The following is a 14,543-nucleotide window of genomic DNA, read 5'->3' as shown; positions in this document are numbered from 1 at the left end:
CTCTCTCTCTCTCTCTCTCTCTCTCTCTCTCTCTCTCTCTCTCTCTCTCTCTCATCTATAGTGAATCAAACTCAAATAAAACTACTTTTTAAACACTATTGCTATAAGTCACAAGCTTATTTGTAGGCTAAATCTCTAGACCTACCTTCAGCGTTCATACTTCTCTCTCTCTCTCTCTCTCTCTCTCTCTCTCTCTCTCTCTCTCTCTCTCTCTCTCTGTCTCTCTCTCTCTCTCTGGGCCGTCCGCCGAAGCCCCACGCTGAACTAATATTTGATTTCCACACCCGGGGCAGACACGTTCGCGCTGAAGCCGACGGAATTCGATTGTGTTCCGGAGAGGAGTGAAATAATAGGAAGATTGTTGACTCTCAAAATGGCCTTCCAAAGAAGGACTCGTGAAATCTCTCTCTCTCTCTCTCTCTCTCTCTCTCTCTCTCTCTCTCTCTCTCTCTCTCTCTCTCTCTGTCTCTTTATTGTTTTTTTCTGGTCGTAGTATTTAGTCTTTGGTGTGTGTTTTTTTTTTCTTAAGGTTCTTAGTTACTTATGGGTGTTTTTTTCTATAGATATTAGTATTCAAGTCACGAGATATTGTCTTATAATCATATGAGTAAGTTCTTATTATTATTATTATTATTATTATTATTATTATTATTATTATTATTATTATTATTATTATTATTATTATTATTGAAGTTTTTTCACCGTTATACTCAAGTGACCTGAAAAAACATCAGTTTCCATAAAAAAAACTAATTTTACAGAAAAACCTTCAAGAAAATCTTCGACATTACTTGTGGGGTAAGACAGAGAAAAGTTATAGTACTATGCCTCAAGTTGTAGCTTCTTCAGAACCTTCCAATAAGCTACAGCCATTGTTACGCCAAGCTACGTCAAGTTACATCAAGCTACATCGACATGCATCAAGCTACGTCAATCTGTGTTGAGCTACATCAAGCTACGTCAAGCTTCATCGAGCTACTTTGAGTTACATCAAGCTACATCGAGCTACAGCAAGCTACGTCAAGCTACTTTAAGCTACGTCAAGCTATGACAAACTGTCAAGCTGCCTCAAGCTACTTCAAGCTACATCAAGTTACATCAAGCTACGTCAAGCTACGTTGAGCTACGTCAAGCTATGTCTAGCTACATCGAGCTACATCAAGCTATGTTGAGCTTAGTTGAGCTACATCAAGCTACGTCCAGCTACATCGAGCTACGTCAAGCTACATCAAGCTAAATCGAGCTACGTCGAGCTAGGCGCCATGCTACATCGAGCTAAATCAAGCTACGTTGAGCTACATCGAGCTAGGCGCCATTAACGCCAAATTGTGTCATTGTTCCTTTCAGCCGGAAAGACATAGCTGTAATCAGGAAGGCTCCGCAGAGGACCTTTGACTCTTCTTTGTGTAAAAAAGGACTTTATTTCTCCAGAGTCACTGCGAGAAGAAGAAGAAGAAGAAGAAGAAGAAGAAGAAGAAGAAGAAGAAGAAGAAGAAGAAGAAGAAGAAGAAGGAGGAGGAGGAGGAGGAGGAGGAGGAGGAGGAGGAGGAGGAGGAGGAGGAGGAGCCGTCATAAAACTAGTGGACGAAAGTTTGTCAGTTGAAGATTCAGACACTATTCTCTCTCTCTCTCTCTCTCTCTCTCTCTCTCTCTCTCTCTCTCTCTCTCTCTCTCTCTCTCGTGTTACATCTTCTAAACAAAATTCATTCTTGTACTTACGTCAGGCAGGATTCATCAGCCTAGGATTCACTGGTAGGACACAGCACCCTAGGGCATGTTAGGTAGGATTACCTTTGAAAGTGACAGTTAGGACACAGCCCCCTAGGATGGGTTAGGTAATAGGACACAGTGTCCTTATACAGGTTAAGGAGGGCACAGTGCTTAAGGACATTTTACCTATGGCATTGAATAACCTTAAATTTGATGTAATTGTTCAGTTTACTTAATAATTTCAAGTACGTATTCCAATGTAACCTAAACTGAGTCACCTTTAAACTGTTGTAATCGTCCTGAATAATTAATATTTAGGAGTAATTTGTACTAAATCACATTTAATTTAATGTAATTTCTTTTGTAACGGACTATCAACGCCATGAATTAGCTAACCTCACAAATTGGTGACAGAAACTAACTAAAATTGTGAGTCTGTCTGTAAAATTAGTTCCAGGACTAAAAATTAGTTTTAATAACTAATTTTGAACATAAATAATTTTCAGAACGACAAAATAAATTTAGAACCATATATCAATTTTGGAAACGAATTTCAGAACTATGAGTTTATTATAGGAGCTAATTTCAAGATGGTAATTAATTTTAGAAACGAATTTCTTAATTATAAATCTTAGAGATAACATTTCAAATAAATGTTATCTCAAATAAATAAAAATAACCGATTTCAGAATCATGTCTTTAATCTGACAATTAATATTGTAAAATACACATTTTCCTTGTGTACAAAATTAAGTAAAAACAGTTTTTACTAAACAGTTAAACAGATAGAATTTAAGTCTAGTACGTCATAAGGTTCCCCAATAGAAGTCTCCCAGCGGTCGCGTTCCTTACAAACCCACAATAGACTCCATAAAACAAGCAAAAATAAATGCAACAAAAAATATAAAAGGGTTCAATCCTCTGTTAAAACTTTGGGATCCTTCCGGTGTCATCTCTTTGGCCCCAAGACGAGGAAAAAAAAAAAAAAAAAAAAAGTCTTGAAGTTTTTGAGATTTCTTTACTGACTCTCTCTCTCTCTCTCTCTCTCTCTCTCTCTCTCTCTCTCTCTCTCTCTCTCTCTCTCTCTCTCTCGTCGGAGACTCGTGAAGGTGTTTTTAAAATATAAATTCTGTAAAGATTTGTCAAAAGAAATTTGACCTTTCCATGACACATGCGTCTATGGTTACGTACACACAAACCTGCACGCACTTCTGCTCTTGCGTGTGTGTGTGTGTGTGTGTGTGTGCGTGTGCACGCGCGTGTGCCTGACGCAATCAACCCCAAACCATCCACTTCATGGAAGTGAACGCAGTCGACGAAAAAGGGAGTGGTTGTATTCCCTTGGGAATGGGGAAACCATAAACGTGTTTTCATCTCCTGAAAGGAGGGGGAGCTTCAAAACTCTCTCTCTCTCTCTCTCTCTCTCTCTCTCTCTCTCTCTCTCTCTCTCTCTCTCTCTCTCTCTCTCTCTCTCACTGGTTACTGTCTTAGGCAACCATATTTGTAGCTATTTCTTTATAAAAACTATTCAGATTTTTAAGAATATTATTATAATCATTGAGTGTATAACTGAATCACGAAAATGTGGAACGTGATGAATATATAAATAAAAACAAAATCCACGAAGGAAAGAGAAACATTGGAGTGCTGCGAGGCCTTTTTCGACTGTCGTCCTTTACTTAGCTAAGTAAAGGACGACAGTCGAAAGGCCTCGCAGCACTCCAGTGCTCTCTTTCCTCGTGGATTTTGTCTTTATTTATATCATTGAGTATGTACCTAATGTGATGCAATTACTACCCTAATAATTTTTATTTATAACATTCTATTCTTATTAATATATTATCTATTCTCCTGTTATCTGACCTTCTTCAAAGTCTTTTTAAGGTAAAGAATATTATAATAATCAATTGACTACGCTTGTTAATATGTTTAAAGTGATTCTATTCTTTATTCTTAATATATTCTTTATATATATTCTCCTGTTATCTACTATTCTTAATAGTCTTTTAAAAGCAAAGAATATTATATAATTCAATTAACCACGTTTGTTAACAGTTTTAAAATCATCTCATTCTTTATTCTTAATATATTCTTTATTCTCTTGTTATCTATCATTCTTCATAATCTTTTAAAAATAAAGAATATTATATCAATCAATTAACACTCAAAACTGAATACCACTTGACAGTTGTATTGTTAAAAATACCTTGGGAATTATTTGGCCGAAAACGATAAATTATCGCAATTATCGCAATTCAGTAAAAATGCGTCATTAATAACAATTATTTTTCCGTTAACGAATCTGATCATTATGAGTTGATAAGGTGATTATTTATTATTAATGATAAAGAGGTTATGCGTGAGTTGTGTTTTCTGATTAAGTTCGGTTCTTCATTGTAAATTTTTTATTTAATTGAAAAGGTTTAAAGAAGTGTTCTTTTTATAATAATAATAATAATAATAATAATAATAATAATAATTGTTATTATTATTATTATTATTATTATTATTATTATTATTATTATTATTATTATTATATGGAAATTTGTAAAATAAGGCAGTTGAACTCTCTCTCTCTCTCTCTCTCTCTCTCTCTCTCTCTCTCTCTCCTCTCCCCACCCCAAGTCTTTGACCGCTCCCCCTTCATGGTTGGGAGATAAGAGAGAGAGAGAGAGAGAGAGAGCGAGAAAGAGAGAGAAAGAGCAAGAGAATTCATCTGAATACACTCTCTTTTTCTCTCTCTTTATGATAGGGAGAAAAGACATAGAGAGTGAGATAATTCTCTCTCTCTCTCTCTCTCTCTCTCTCTCTCTCTCTCTCTCTCTCTCTCTCTCTCTCTCTCTCTCTCTTTCTCTCCTCTTCATGGTTGGGAGATGAGAGAGAGAGAGAGAGAGGAGATTGAGAGAGAGAGGAAGAACTCGGAAAGGAGATTGCGGAAGAACTCGCGAGAAAGGTCAAGAGATCGAATTAAAAAAAAAAATATTGTTCTATAAATCATCTGACCTGGGAGAAGAGGTCATAGGTCAACACTATCCCCAGCTGCTCTGACTGTAATCCTGGGATTACAAATAACTGTTTCGTTAAATCCGAGATTTTAAATCCCGGCTTTAGAGGGCCAGGAATGATCCAGATTAGAATAATCACGATTGACTGATATTTTTCATTTTTAAATCTAGCTTTAGAACTCACTTTACTCCTATGGTTTCCCTTCAATATGTGGTTCTATCTCTTGCCTACAATATTTTCCTGTTTTAGCCGGGCCTGGGCTGCGTATGGACACTAGGTTGCTATCATTCAACCTTTTGTTATGTTATGTAATTCACTTGAGGCCTAGTTCATATGATTGAATGGGACAGTTATTTCAAGCTGTTTTGAGAGAGAGAGAGAGAGAGAGAGAGAGAGAGAGAGAGAGAGAGAGAGAGAGAGAGAGATAACCCAATGATTCGTTCCCTTTACTTCTTTAGATTATTTAAACTGGCATTTGTTCGTTTTACAGGTATTCTCAAGTTATTACAACCTCTAGAAAAGCTCACCTTAATCTTTGTGGTACACGTGCAAAAATAGTATGTTGAAGTAGTAGTTTTAATCTAGGGGTTAGCCTCTGGAACCGCCCACCCAAATATTTACAGCACAAGCACAAAAATAGTACGCTTTAGTAGTAATTTAGGTGTTAGCCTTTAAAACGGCTCACGTGAATGTAGTATGTATATGAAGAGTTTGTCAAGTGTCTCTCTCTCTCCCTACTTCGTCTCACAGCCTCCTGGAATACAAAGTGTGCCCTGGAAATGTTTTCGACAACTGAGAAGAAGAAGAAGAAGAAGAAGAAGAAGAAGAAGAAGAAGAAGAAGAAGAGGGGGAGGAGGAGGAGGAGAAAGGGTCTTAAGAGCTCCGAGTTAATCCCAACATCGTCGAGGTAGATTTAGGAAACTCTCACCCTACAAAAAGAGTGGGAAAGTAGATTTCCCCTGAAAAGACAATGGGAAATATCCCCGCCCTCTTTCTTTAGCCCGTAGAGAAATAAATTCGTTTGAGGGATAAGCCATCTCTGAGATGGATAGACTCTCCTTCTTAGACTCTTCTTCTTCTTCTTCTTTTTTGGGGGATTCCTGTTGGGCTTTTCCGAGCCCTCAAGGTCGCGTACGAAACCACAAACGAAATAGCACACGAATGATCTCCGAAAATGTCGCATTTTTTACAGTTTTCTCTCGAGGAACGGAAGAAGTCGTCTCTGCGTGACAGCAGTAGTTCGCTTCACGCGCAATCTGATCGTCTCTTGACCGTATCTCCCTCTCCCCTCTCCTTCCCCCTAATCCACAAACCACCCAACATCCACCCCCAACAAAAAAGGACCAATAACCGTTCACGGAACAGCGGGCAGCGATGCTTTGTGAAAAAAATGTCCATTCGCAAGAATATCTCGCGCCGTTACCCTTGAACCGTTCAATAGGCCTATCCCTGTTACTGCTACCACTACTACTACTACTAGTACTATCAGGTCCTGACACCTACTATGATAACCTATGTAACGCCTCATAAAACGCCCACGTTAAAATGGAAGGAAGGAAAAGGGAAAACTCTAGAAAAAAGGGAAAAATAAATAGGATTCTTTATTCCAGAGTAGGCCAGTCCACGCCGACCATCAAAGGAGGACGTGACCTTATCATCAGTCCTTTTCGAAAATTCTCTCCTGAAGTGACAGTCGGTGGAAAAACAAAGCCAATAAATGACGTTTCTTGAAGGTTTTTTCTTTGTGTTACAAAATTAAATCAGCAAAGAAACGTGTAGACAGTTCCATACATTTCGAGAGGATTAAAAAAAGCTGTTTTGCAAAGCATGTACAACCAAGAATTATCATTGTTTTGTCTTAAAACAGTCCCAGATCTTGGGAACACAAGATGCGTTTTTTGACAGTTGCGCCGACGGTGCCAGATTCAATTTCGACCTTTGACCTTTACTTATGACCTTGGTTTGAACCTTGACTTCACTCTGCAAATGGGTTGCATCACTGTGGTGTATGCATATAAGATATGACGTTGCTTGCTTATATAGTTTGAAAGTTATGGCCAATGAAATTAAAGTTTTGCTTTCATGAATAGGACAATGTTATCTGCATTAACCACTTTCTTTCTGATCTAACCACTTTCTTTCTGCACTAACCACTTTCTTTCTGAACTAACCACTTTCTCTCTGCACTAACCCATTTCTTTCTGCATTAATCATTGTCGAGCTCTAGGGTAAAATTAAAAAGAATATAAATAAACAAATCACAAGTCTGAAGCTGCCAAAGACAATGATTTTCACGACTGCTTAACAAAACAGCAATTTAGAGGTACAAAATGACAAGTCTGAAGATACAGTAGTATAGACAATAATTTTTACGACTAATTAATAAAGCATCTCTTTAGAAACATTTAAGTCTGAGCTAGGAGAAGAAATCAGACTTGTGTGTGTCTGTCTGTCTGTCAGAACAAAGCTTCTGGAAATGGAGTCCTGCCAAGGACGCCTTTATAGCAGCACAATTCATCCTGTCTCTAAGCATTTAATAGGATAGTCGACCATTAACGTCTTAAGGTCGCCCACTACCTCCCACCACCCCCCTCCCAAACCTCTCTCCCTTCCCCCTCCTCCTCCACCTCCCCCTTTAACCTCCTCTCCTCCTCCTCCTCCTCCTCCTCTCACACCTCATTTTCACAATTCCTTTCACAGCCCGAGAGAAAGATTTACATTAATGGCGGGTGCTGAAATTACCATCCCTTAAACCGTCTGGGTCCTTTGGATAATCCGGAAGTGACTAATGAAAGGGGCCTTCTGCTGTAATCCCAGACATCCTCTGCATCATCTTTCCTTTTATTTTTTCTCTCCTGGTTCTGCAATTTCTCGTCGCTGGAATCTTCTTTTTGTTATCCTTTTTTCGTTTTGACATGCAGTTCTTCCAGGTCTCTCGACCTTATAAAGCTTATCAGAAAACTCAAATTATTCAATAAGTGCTAAGCCCCAATAGGCCTAGTATGATATGAAGGCTTATAAAGATATTTTAAATATTTCAGAATTGTCTTTTAAAGAATAATTACGACGCAGAACGAGACAGTCAAGGAAATTATAGACTAACTGACATATAGGGTCCACCTAATGGACCGGATGAGGGTCGATAAGAGGACCTCCAGGCTCCAAAAATAATTTAGAACGAATGTTGACGGGAACCGTTCTGTATCATTCAGTATTTGAAGTCTCTATCTTTCAAGTTTGTAAACTAAAGTATGAACTTTTAAGTCATAATTTAGGAATTATCAAATCAAGTACTCTTTTGAGTATTTAATTTAGACTCTTAATGGCCTAAATCTAACAGATATTAGTTATGAAAAACCCCCCGAAGAATACAAATGTTCATTCTGAACTGCACCATCAACTGACACCCATTGCAGCCGTACTATAACAGTAGTAGTAAAAATTTACCTTTACAAAAGCCTCGTGAAAACTAGTTATTCCACTCGGCTGGTTTAATTCGAAGTCGAAAGAAACCTCTTTAAAGAAAAAAAAATAAAGCAATAAAACCTCAGAAACGAAAGAGGAAAAAAGGATTTCTGTAAAAATAAATATTATCAGCGCACCGGAATCCTCCGCTGCCACTTCGTCTCGGTTGGTAAAGACATTCGAGAGAGCGGTAAAGGATTTGGTTGAGAACTTTTGTTTTTTTTTCCTCTCTCTCTCTCTTTTCCTTCTTCTTCTTCTTCTTCTTCTTCTTCTTCTTCTTCTTCTTCTTCTTCTTCTTCTTCTTCTTCTTCTTCTTCTTCTGGAAAGAAGTAGGAAGGAGGAGTAAGTACACATAATCTTTCCTCGCGAGGCTCTCACCTAGGCTAAAAAAAACTTTGTGACCGTCGTCATAAATGTGTCTTTTATGTAGAAATGGATGCCTCTCTCTCTCTCTCTCTCTCTCTCTCTCTCTCTCTCTCTCTCTCTCTCTCTCTCTCTGGGCGAGAGGGCTCGAATTTGTATGTGTGTCTGGCGGGCCTTAGCCCGAGGGGTGCATTTACCAGCGGCGGTGGCCTCTCAGCTCATGTGTCCTCATATATTTTCGGAGGTACATGTCCGCACTCGTGCACAATGGACCGAGGAGAAATGAGACGGAAAAATGGGGCTGAAAGTATGCTTTACTTTCACCTTAAATAAAGACGGAAATAGACCTGTATCACCGGAAACATGGCTCGTATGTATACCTTAGTACCATAATGGTGCTGTGCCATTATGGTACTAAGGATTCCAAGTCGAGGACAACAGAGAGAGAGAGAGAGAGAGAGGGGGGGGGGATAGTATGCTTGACTTTCACCTTAAATAAAGACGAAAATAGACCAATATTCACCGGAAACATGATTGGAACGTGCAGAACCCTAGTACCATAATGGTACCATTATGGTACTAAGGATTCAAAGTCAAGAATAATAATTTCTTGTTCATACACACAATATACATACACAGAAATAGAGGGGGAATAAGCTTTACTCTCACCTCTATTGAAGACAAAAATAGGCCTATATCACCGGAAGCATGACGCTAACTCTTACGAAGCTTAGTACCATAATATCGCCATCATGGTACTAGGAATTATTCAAACTCAAGAACATTAATTTTATATACATAACCTTCATCCACACAGAAATATATACATAGAAAGCACGCAAAATGTACATATAGACAGAATGATAGATTCATGGCCGCACGTGTGTTGACACGCATAAAAGCGCCATCTCCCGCGCGCCATAAAGAAGCACTAGAGCGAAACAGAACGACGGAATGCATTGCTGTCGTAAAGAGAGAGAGAGAGCAATTGCAAATGCGCCATTACGAGAGAGAGAGAGAGAGAGAGAGAGAGAGAGAGAGAGAGAGGGGGTCTGAATGTTGGAGTAGCGAGTGAATGGGTAATATTAAGTTAGGTCATCCTAAGATGCCCTCTGCACGAAATGGTACCATTTTTTGTATTGCTATTGTTATTCATAGGCCAATAGGACTAGCTACCTTGTGTCTGTGTCTAGCCCAGGACAGAATACGACATGAATAGGGAGGGAAGGTTTGTCATATTGATGATAAACATAAGTCTTCCAACCTGATAAGTTTGTGAAAGGATTAATAATGCAATTATTAGTGTAAATTTATGTTAATGTTTTTATGGCAAATTTTCATACAATTGTCGATTATTTCATTATTTTTAGATATATATATGCGGGTGTGTGTGTATTATATATATATATATATATATATATATATATATATATTATAATATATATATAGAATTATATATTTTCTTTAGACAAATAGACAGTCATAGAGTAATTTCTCCATTAGTCTGTTAAAAAAATACAACCACAGCAATGATGGCTTAACAATAAAGAACAACAAAGATTTATAAAATATTTTTAATAACTTTTTTCCAGAATCCGTTCTCATAGGCCTACATACAAGCCATTACGAAACCAAAGAATCCAAGAAATGGTAATATCTATTATATATCTAGTCTCTTAAATGGATCTGCCATTCGCGCCAGGCTCAGTATAACGCAAGATAGACCTATCTTTCCGTCCTCTCTCCCATTCTCTCTTAAGAGTCGTAACTTTATTTCTCTCCTTCGCGGTTCCTAAATGACTCAATCGGCCTATCCCCGAAAAACGACGGCGATCATCCCTTCCCCCCCCAACCCCCAAAACCCAAAACAGATTGAATCATTCATCATATTTTATGGGTCTAATTTAACCCCCTCGTTATCGCTAAAGCTTCGTTCTCCTTCAGGAACGGATTCGTTTCGAAGGGCAGCCCGCGTGCCCGCCGGAGGGGTAGGAGGAGGAACTCCTGAGGTCCCTCGTAATTCAGACGAAGGGGGAGGGGGCTATTCGTAATAGGGCATCATGCATCTTTCCAAGATGGTTACCATATTGTTTACGAGGGCTCGTTCGCTATGCAGCTAGATAACAAATGGCGCCTTATCTTCTTTTTCCGCTCCTTTATCTTCTTAAATTGTGAGGATTTGCTAACATGCATAATGCGTCCTGGAAATTGCCAAGAAATTGGTACAGTTACGCAGGAGGGCGAGCGTGCGCGCGCTGGTTGCTGTCATTACTTGAATAAATGTTCAAATAGCGGTGTTTGTTGATGCCAATATCTAGTTTATATATCTTTAGTTGATAATATGTAGAGAGTTTAGGATTTGAGAGAGAGAGAGAGAGAGAGAGAGAGAGAGAGAGAGAGAGAGAGAGAGAGAGAGAGAGAGAGAGAGAGAGATGAAACTGCGTTACCCTCTGGACTAGACCAAACCAGTCTAGATGAACGAAGTGTCATTATCTGTCGGTATGCTGACGATAGGACACAACAAACTGAAAAAAAGGAGTTTTAAAAACAAAACAAAAGAAAAAAGATGGAGTTGAAAGGTAGACTTAAGAATTATTACCTAAACACCACAAAATCTCTCTTCATAAGATCCCGCTGATTTTAATTGGCCGGTAGAAGCCCGTTTCTTATTTCCCTTGCACAGAATAGAGAGAAAAAGCTAGGTGGAACGTTCCTAATTGCCCTGAGAGAGAAAGAGCGAGAGAGAGAGAGAGAGTGAGAAAAAGGGGAGAATAATAGCGTTTAAGACATTGCTAAGGTAGGAATCCAACCGACGTCGAGTTTTTTAAAAGACTGAACTCATCATCCCCTGATGAAACGCCGCCGTGCTGATTCTCATCTTCCCCCAAACGTAGATTAAATGGAGATACCGTGAAGAAGAAGAAGGGGAGGAAGAAGACGATGCCGTCTCAGCATTATGCTTAATGACTTAAGGATGGTCATTATCGTTTCTTGCCGCCGTTGGCATTCTTTAGCGCGGGGGGCGAGGGGGGGAAGGGGGCGGTTTCTTTTGATGAGGGTTTAGACCGACACGTCTTTGTTACGGTTCCAATATTTTTTTTTTTAGAGCTATGGCTCTCTGGCTATGGTCTGCAATAAATGTTGAGTGTTTGGTTGTTCCAGTCTCTCTCTCTCTCTCTCTCTCTCTCTCTCTCTCTCTCTCTCTCTCTCTCTCTCTCTCTCTCTCTCTCTACATTGTATCATTTCCCTTAATTTTAACCTTTGAAAAACTAAACCAAGACCATCTAGAAACCTTTTTTCTATCATAAAGGCGTTCAATTCCCTTTTTATCTGATCTACAACTTTTTTATAAATTATACAATCAAATATCTCATTTTTATAAACATGCAAAGTGTTTAAATGAAACCAAACTTGTGTTAACAAGATTTGTATAGCCCGAACTGAAATATTCCGCTTCTGAGAGAAATTAGCATCTTGTATGAACGTCACAATTTTTGTGTATAGAATCTATCTCTATTAATTAATCCCCGATAGGATTGAACCAGTGACCGTTCCTCAAGTCTATTGAGAATTATTTTTTAAAAATATATTTTAACAATTAGGAACTTCGAATAACCGTTGGTCACAAAAAATATTCCCAGAGAATATCGAATATAAATCAAATGTGATATTATAGAAACATTTAGATATGTGCATGTTTTCAGCGTCGAAATATTATATCCTCCTCAGAATTAATTTGGTTACGTTCTTTGTAGCCAAGACCTTCAGCAGGAAAATTTACTCACTTTATATGAGATCTTGGCAAATTATTTGCGAAGCCTACACCACTACGTGGTAATGTAATGCTGAGCTGCTCAGTCAACAGAAAAGATTGATTAAATTTGGGCTCTCTTCGCCCCTTCTTGTTTATGCGTATGTAAACACACACACAAAAACACACACCCTGAAAATCTGTTTGCAGACGTATACATGCACACACACACACACACACACACCCTGAAAATGTTTGTAGACGTATACATACCCTGAAAAATATGTTTGTAGGCGTATACACACACACATACATAGCATACATACACACGTTACCGCAATGAAAAATCTGTTTGTAGGAGACATTATGTACAAATGAACACACACTGAAAAATTTTTGTGAGACATAGGTCGATATACACACACAAAAACATACACGCGCACTGAAAATATTTGTATGAGACATGGGCCTATGTACACACACACACACACACACTGACAAAAGGCCTATGTACACACACAAAACTGTGCACACTGAAAAATGTATGCAGAAGACATAGGCCTATATACACGCACTCAAAAACACTGAAAAAATGTTTGTAGGACACTTACACACACACACACACACACACACACATACATTTAAAAATCCATTCGTAAAAGACATACACGTCTAACAACTGTGTCAAATTGAGGTCATGAAATATTCACAAGGAAATATATGCGGAATTCCGAGACGAATCGATGTCTTTTCCTCATGACATTTCATCCATATAGGAGGGATAAAGATTTCATTGGTTTTTGGTTATTAAATATTTATCCATATTTTGAATGATTTTTCATATCCATCGTATATTGATTCTTACTGGGTCACTGTTCATTACTGTATGGTGTTCAGTTATTATTATTATTATTATTATTATTATTATTATTATTATTATTATTATTATTATTATTATTATTATTATTATTATTATTATTATTCAGGAGTTAAACCCCTGTTCACATAATAATAATAATAATAATAATAATAATAATAATAATAATAATAATTATTATTATTATTATTATTATTATTATTATTACAGGCTTGGTCAGAACACTAACCATCTCTGGGAAATGAACATTTAATGGAAAGTTCGAGAAGTTGGACAGCTAAGTAGGAAGACGCCAAAAGGCAGAAAGCATTGCACCTGGGAAACCCAAGGAATTCTGCAAAGAACCGTGAGTACTAACTACAGTTAGGTGGGAGAGGCACACTGTAAGCAGTGAGGCTAGAGGGCTGCAAATTGGTATGTTGATCATCCACCCTCCAATCATCAAGCATACCAAATTGCAACCCTCTAGCCTCAGTAGTTTTTATTTTAATTAAGGTTAAAGTTAGCCATAATTGTGCTTCTGGCAATGATATAGGACAGGCCACCATGGCCGGCTGAGAGTTTCATGGGCCGTGGCTCATACAGCATTATACCGAGACCACCATAAGATAGATCTATTTTCTGTTGCCTTGATTGTACGCTGTAGCGGCTGTACAGAAAACCAGATTGCGCCGAAGACACTTCCGCGCATTTTTTACTAGTTATTAGTGAGTTTAAGAAGGGCAGTTATCACCAAAATTAAATAAACAAGAAAGTTAATGACAGTTAATATAATATAATAATAATCCAAAGATGAATAGGAAAAGAAATTATTCAACAAAAAATGTATTACTCATAAACCACAATTTAATCCTATATCACATTAAACTTTTCCATTTGTCCTTAAAAATACTTTAAGAGTGTCAACATTTCCCCTTTTCTTATAGAATATCACCCATATGATTTATAACACTTGAGTCCTCTCTGTCCGATTAAAATATTTTGGGTAGCCCACCATTATTTATTCCTTCAGCAGCAGTCAGGCAAAGTGGGGACAATTCTTTACACAGCACTAAGATTGTATTCATAGTTCAGAACTTGAACCAAAGCTGCTAGGTCTGTCATCAGTATCAGTGGAATAGTGTTCCTCATTGGACGGGTTGGTATCATTCTCGGCTAGCACTCTGCTGAGCCTGCGTTTGATTCTCCAACCGGCCAATGAAGAGTTAGAGAAATTTATTTCTGGTGATAGAAATTCATTTCTCGTTATAATGTGGTTCGGATTCCACAGTAAGCTATAGGTCCCGTTGCTAGGTAACCTATTGGTTCTTAGCCCCGTGAAATAAATCTAATCCTCGGGCCAGCCCTAGGAGAGCTGTTAATCAGCTTGGT

At 38.1% G+C, this 14,543-nt stretch overlaps 1 long non-coding RNA gene across 1 annotated transcript in view; it reads left to right on the top strand.

Moving 5' to 3' along the window:
• Nucleotides 1-13,513, top strand: part of LOC136825139 (uncharacterized) — a 226,828-nt gene extending 213,315 nt beyond the window's left edge. Inside the window, exon 4 of the long non-coding RNA XR_010849254.1 lies at nt 13,383-13,513. This is a non-coding gene — a long non-coding RNA (uncharacterized lncRNA). The remainder of the gene's footprint in view (nt 1-13,382) is intronic.
• Nucleotides 13,514-14,543: the final 1,030 nt, after the last annotated feature.

This window comes from Macrobrachium rosenbergii, chromosome 37 (genome assembly GCF_040412425.1).
Source record: "Macrobrachium rosenbergii isolate ZJJX-2024 chromosome 37, ASM4041242v1, whole genome shotgun sequence".
NCBI classification, from domain to species: Eukaryota; Metazoa; Arthropoda; class Malacostraca; order Decapoda; family Palaemonidae; genus Macrobrachium; species Macrobrachium rosenbergii.
Note: the sequence above shows the minus strand (reverse complement) of the source record. Positions and strands in the feature narration are given on the sequence as shown.